Raw genomic sequence first — 6,731 nt, 5'->3', positions numbered from 1 at the left:
TCTCATTGTGTGTGTGTATGTATGTATGTATGTATGTATGTATGTATGTATGTATGTATGTATGTATGTATATGTATATGTATATGTATAACGAAATAGCTTTAAAAGTCTGTGGAGAGGTTCGGTGTGCGTGCGTCTGTCTGTCTCTCATCTATCTATCTATCTATCTATCTATCTATCTATCTATCTATCTATCTATCTATCTATCTATCTATCTATCTATCTATCTATCTATCTATCTACCCCAGTGGTGAAATCCAATTTTTTTTACTACCGGTTCTGTGGGCGTGGCTTGGTGGGCGTGGTGTGGCTTGGTGGGCATGGCAGGGGAAGGATACTGCAAAATTCCCATTCCCTCCCCTCCCCACTCCTGGGGCCAGCCAGAGGTAGTATTTGCCGGTTCTCCAAACTACTCAAAATTTCCACTACCAGTTCTTCAGAACCTGCTGGATTTCACCCCTGATCTACCTTGTTTTCCTGAAAATAAGACATCCCCTGATAATAAGCCCAATTGGGCTTTTGAGCACATGCGCTAAAATAAGCCCCCCCTGAAAATAAGTCCTCCCCAAAAATATTTAAACAGAGCTGGAAATCAGGTAAGACAGCAAGAGGAGCCCCATCTTGCTCCATGTGCCCCAAAATAATAAGACCTCCCCAAAAATAAGGCCAAGTGCTTATTATGGGGTTCAAAAAAATATAAGACAGGGTCTTATTTTCGGGAAAACACGGTATCTATCTATCTATCTATCTATCTATCTATCATCTATCTAGTTATCAATCGTCTATCTATCATGGGATCTTGCAGATCTAACGTTTTGTTTCCTTCAGCTACTTTCTATTGAAGATAAGTGGAATTTAAAGAAGGCCCCAGGACAGTAAGGTTTCTCTGTTGGGAGGATGAGTGAACCTTTCTTGCACAATGCGGAATTTGATCTATTCGGAAGTGAAGTGTGTTGAATTCATCTTCGGGGTAATTGCAGATCATATTGCAATGGAACAGATTTTCTTCTGGCATCATAAAGTTGAGTAGAGTCTGCTTCGGTAGACACATGAAGGGTAGCAGTGCATAGGTACCTGACCTGTGTGGAATGTGTTCGTATAGATACAGTATGGAGAAAAGAAATTCTGTACCAATTATCTCCAGTTCTCCCTCCCAGAATGTTTTGATTTCCAATTCATATCATATTGAGTACTGAGTTTGGGTAAATGATCTACACTTTGGACTCAAGAAAGCACCATCTAAAGGGGATGGAGGGATTACTGTTTTCCCCAGCCTAGCAGGGTGTTGTGATTTGCACTATACATTATTCTTGTCTATCCTTTGGATTTGAATTCTGGGAGCTTAGACTGCAGCTCATGAAGAGGTTGCAAAGTTGAGGTGTGATTTTTTTTGTGTGTGCCTTAAAATTTCACTGTTCTTAGGCTTTTCTAAGTAGTCTTAAGGAGTTATGCTGCTTCTACAGTAGTGTTAAGGAGTTATACTGTTGCTGATTGGAAAGACTAGAAGTTAGGAGTTTGTGGGGAAAATGAGATGTGGCAGATAAAGAATGAAGATAGAAACTGGCTGGGTGTGGAAGGGAAGTCAGAGGCTGCTTATTGGCAGCTGTTGAGGTTTATGAACATGTTGTTCCAGTTATGGGTGAAGAAAGACAGCCTAAACAGAGTACAAACCATAAAGGTATCCTCATAATAACCTTATAAGAAACATCCATATATTGTAATGATAAACAAGCAAAACAAAACATGTTGAGGACACTTCACTTCAAGTAGAATGTCTTCTCTATGTTTGCCATACTACATAATACCTTCTTGAGCTTTAAGTAACAGAGCTTGTATATTATAATTTTCAATGTCTTCTTTGACTGTATCACATGACATGAAAATCCAAGGTTAATGGAATTTAGTTTTCCTGAATTGCAAGCTCATTGAACCCTAGATTAATCACATGCGCTGAGTTTGGTTCAGTATGCTAAGCTAAAATATGGTTAACTAGCTTTTGATTCAATGTATTGCACTAACACAGCCTTGGTAAATCTTCCTATCAGTATGGTTCTTTGCCACGGGTATGCTATGAATCACTATGAAACAGTGTGCCTATTTAAGGAGATGTATGCCTGTGCAGTCAAGTGGGGAACGGACATTAGACTTTGAATTTCTCCTATGAATTCACTTTGGATCCTCCTCCACATGACTGTTATATGGAATGAAGTACCAGAATAGATGTGTGGGTGAATGCTTAAGTTCTAATAGTCTAATAAGTTCTGCCACATTGCTCTTCTTTTTTGTAAGCATGGTATGATATCCTGGGTTTTTAGTTTTTATGTTTCATTAAAAATAAATATTTTCATTAAAAATAAATTCCAAAAGGGATTGAAAAGCAATGGTTGCATTTGACTCAAAAATATATGCACTTTATAAAGTATAAAATATATTTTAAAGGTTTTGACAACTGTGGGGCAAAATTTGGAAAAGGGCAGAATGTGGTAGGTAGCTTCTAATTTGTAAATACATCCAGGAAGAATGGAACAGGGCACCCTATACTTTCTAAAGTATCCTCAAGCATCCCTGCTTTATTGTACCAAACTCTGTACTTTCCCTTTCGTATATTGTTTCAAATAGCTACAGGTACTATGACCCCTAGAGGGATAGCATGTTCAAAATTGCTGATCTTCTTTATCTGAAATGTCAAGGGAATCACTGTTTATTCCAGACACTTGAATAAGGACTTCATTCTTAACTAAATGTATAGCAGATACCAGTTACTTCAATAAGTGGCTCACCCTATATTTTTATGAGAAAAAAAGTTAAGGCTAAAGTTGATTAGGTGCTTCTGTTTTAAATCTCAAAACCACCATAGAAAAATAATAATAAAATGGAAAGTGTCAAAAACAATGGGCTTTGGTTCGTTTTGTTTAAATTCTACTTTTTTATAAGTTTTAAATTCTTTTTTTAATATGTAAACTCTTACTTTTTTCCTTTCATGTCTGCTGTTGTCTTTAATGGAAAAAAAGTTTCTTCAATGAGCAATGCAGTTGCGGTGCTTGCTCAACATGAGGCATGTCAATATTTTATGAGTGACTATGTAATACTGTCATACGAATAATTTCAGTTGTGACTGCTCTGTTTGCTTTATCAGATCTTCAATATATTGTATTCACCTCATGTTGGGCCTAATTAAAAAAAGGTGTCTGGTATTATCCTGGCTCTGAATTGTGGATTGCTGCTCATTACAGTATTTGTCTAGTTATTTGTATTGTCTGCAGTTCTAAGTTACACCCAGGCAATTTAAACATTCATTTCACAAACGAGATCCCTCAGAGAGATTTATTTTCTTGTATTGATCGTCTTTGGACTCACCTCAAACATTTTGTCCCTGGGAGAATCCTTGCTGTAAGACTGGTGATCTTAGGCGGTACTACATGTGATTGGTGTCTGTATTTAGATGTCAGCATGTTTTTATAGACTAGCTTTTCTCAGTTGCGGTTCCTCAAGTGGTCACTAGGGGTTCGGTAAGGGATTGTGATTTTTTTTTTAAAAATCATTTTTTGAACTTTGTGTGCCACATGATGCTAACACTCACAGGAATGGAAATTTTTACATGCTATGACACATCAGCTGGCTTGCAAATTTGCTGTTGTTGTAAACATTGTGTAGGTTAGAAGGGAGTTGTATTATAAAATACATACATATATATATTAGAATTTTTATGCAAAGGTTCCCTGAGACCTGAAAATTATTTCAAGGGTTCCTCCAGGGTAAAACATTGAGAAAGGCTGCTACAGACAGTGATGGATAATACATTAATTGGGAGCCATGTTATGCTGTGTGCAGTAATGAACCAGAGATGGCCTGGACTAGGGCTGTCAAACTCACGGCCCTCGGGCCGGATGCGTCACGCTCTGGCCACACCCACCCCCAGTTTAGCAAAAGGGGGAAAAGTTGTATGTCATGTGACGCTGCCGTGACACCGCGAAATTGACACCCCTGCCTGGACTCCAATGTGTGACATAGTCCTTGATGGCTAAATCCTAAATATGTTTATTAGGGCAGAAAGTAGATTAATAGTTCAAACACAGGTAGTCCTCAACTTACGACCACAATTAAGATCAACAATTCTGCTGTTAAGCGAGACATTTGTTAAGTGAGTTTTGTCCCATTTTACGATTTTTATTGTTAAGTGAATCACTGCATTGTAATTTAGTAACATGGTTGTTAAGTGAATATGGTTTCCCCATTGACTTTGCTCCTCAGAAGGTCGCAAAAAGTGACCCCATGACCTTGGGACCCAGCAACAGTCATCAATATGAACCAGTTTGCCAAGCATCTATCTGAATGTTGATCACCTGACTATTGTAAATCGAGGATTACCTGTATAGGATTGTGATCTAGTATTCTGATCCTGAAGTCAGCACCAGCACTAATATGACATCATCGGTTTCTGGTTTTATATTTTTAAAAACAGTTTTACCATAGTAGTGCAGGAGCTCCAGAGCCACCCAGTAAGCATTTTATATACAAGTGCAGCTTGATTTATAATTGGCACATAGACCAATAGTCACAGCCAAGAAGATGATTCCATTTGAGCACGGAATCTGAACAACATTCTTGTCACTAGAGATGGCCACTCAGAGTCCGAGTGAATGAGAGTCTTGGGAGCAAAAACATTCTTGCTCTAATTATGAGTAGTTGTTGACAGTGTTGTTTATGATTTTGCATAAAGTAAAATTAGCATAATATGAATTAGTGAAATTGAACTTTGGAGCGAAGAGATGCCCTTCCCCCACTCCTTCCCTGCAAATTAGGTACTACTGCACAGCAAGTTTCTAAACCTGTTTAATGTGGTTCCTGTTTATTATATATGAAAATAAGACTTGCAGGGCTGGCTTTCCAAGGATACTAAGCTCTAATTATCAATGCAAAGTATAGTTACTTAGAAAAGGTGATATAAGAAAAGTATTCTTTTCTGTTTCAGGCTGAGCTGCTTGATAAATGTAGTAAAAAAAATCCTTGTATGAATAGATTATAAATAAAATGTATTCAGATACATAGCTATAGGTATCCATAACAAGCCCTATGCCACAAATCTTTCTTTTTATAGATTTTTTTTATTTGTTCAATTTATTTGCTGCTTATGTCATCATGAGGCTACTCTAAGCAGCTTTCAATGATACGAATAAAATTAATAGATAATAATATACCTTTTTTATCTTGTCCCTACTTTTTTCTTTTATGCCAGGCCTATTTTTTTTAAATTACAATTTACCATATAAATGTGCAGCCTACAGCACTAAAGTGGTTGCCTTCCTCTGCATTAAATGTATATAAAAGAGCAAAAGAAATTCGCACAATACTATAACAAGCAGGTATAGGTGTATAGCCTGGACATGGGAGATAAAAAGCATTAAGGAAGTAAATATAAATAAAACTTCAAGCAAGTGAAACAAGGCTAGTTCCCATATTGTGCTTTTTCAACCTTAGTGTAACATGTGTTCTAGTTCCATAAAAGCAGCAAAGCTATAATTTGAAACCATGTTTTCTCTTTGTGGTCCTCTTTTTTGTTTATTCAATTTGCATCTCAAGCAAGTGACCCTGGGCAGTGAACAATTGTAAAACCAATTAAAGCCAAACATAATAGAAATTTATAATGATACATATATATATAGACAGAGCTACTGAGAGAAATTATAACCATAAATATGAATGTGACCATGAAACAGAACCCTTAACGTACTTCGGGTCCCAGGATCGGGCACATAACGAGGTTTTCAAGGTTTGTGAAAGGTCAACAGAGTCGAGGCCATCCTAATTTCTGAAGGGAGAATGTTCCAGAGGGCAGGGTAAGACACTGAACTGATACTGGGAAGAGATCCAGGTTCTACTCATCCTTCAGCCACAGCCCATGAACCATTCATTTTGTCTCAGCCATACTATTTCACAAGGTTGCTGTTATGGGGAAAAATAGGAGGAGGGAACACCGTATATACTATCCCAAGTTTCCAAATGAAAGAGGATGCAAATTGAATAACTAATAAGTTTTTAGAAATAAAAACAAAAACAAACTTTATTGTTCAACTTGAAAAGATCCTTTGAAATTAGCTTTTCCCGATACTAAATTGTAAGTCTGTTGTTCAGGTAGTCCTTACTTAATGACCAGTCACTAAGCAACTGTTCGAAGTTACAACAGACCTCCCCAGAGATACTTGTGGCCCGTTTCCAGAGTTCTGATGGCTGCACAATCCCCTCCACGATCAGATGATCTCATTTTGGATACCTGGCAACAGGCTCACATTTACCTTTGTTTGACATGTCCTACCATCATGCAATTGCGATTTACAGTGTTTTTTGCCAATTTCCAACATTTACTTGCAGTTTCCACCATTATAGAAGAAAATGGATTTGTTTAATGACCATATTGTTCACTTAATGATTGTCACAGTCATGTGACACACATAACAATTGCCATGACTTAAGCCCATAATTCCGGACTCAGTTATGGTTGTAAGTTGAGGAATACCTGTAATAAAACTGTGTTTCTACTTGGATACAGGTGTTATTATTTAGTAATGTTTTTACTTTTCTTCAACTGAAATAACTGTTATTTAAACCACTCACTCTAATTACTACTAGGTATAACTTGGGTGGCCTCAGAGCTCCTCTTTGATATGTCCTTCTACCCAAATCTCACTGTTCCTTTCTTCTTGGTTGACAGATGGAACAATTAAAGCATCATG

At 37.3% G+C, this 6,731-nt stretch overlaps 1 protein-coding gene across 4 annotated transcripts in view; it reads left to right on the top strand.

Moving 5' to 3' along the window:
* MICAL2 (microtubule associated monooxygenase, calponin and LIM domain containing 2) overlaps window positions 1–6,731 on the top strand; it is a 78,291-nt gene that overhangs the window by 803 nt on the left and 70,757 nt on the right. The window lies entirely within an intron of this gene.

Source organism: Pantherophis guttatus, chromosome 1 (assembly GCF_059756535.1).
Source record: "Pantherophis guttatus breed Tessera chromosome 1, ASM5975653v1, whole genome shotgun sequence".
NCBI lineage: Eukaryota > Metazoa > Chordata > Lepidosauria > Squamata > Colubridae > Pantherophis > Pantherophis guttatus.
This window is presented reverse-complemented; position numbering and strand designations above follow the sequence as displayed.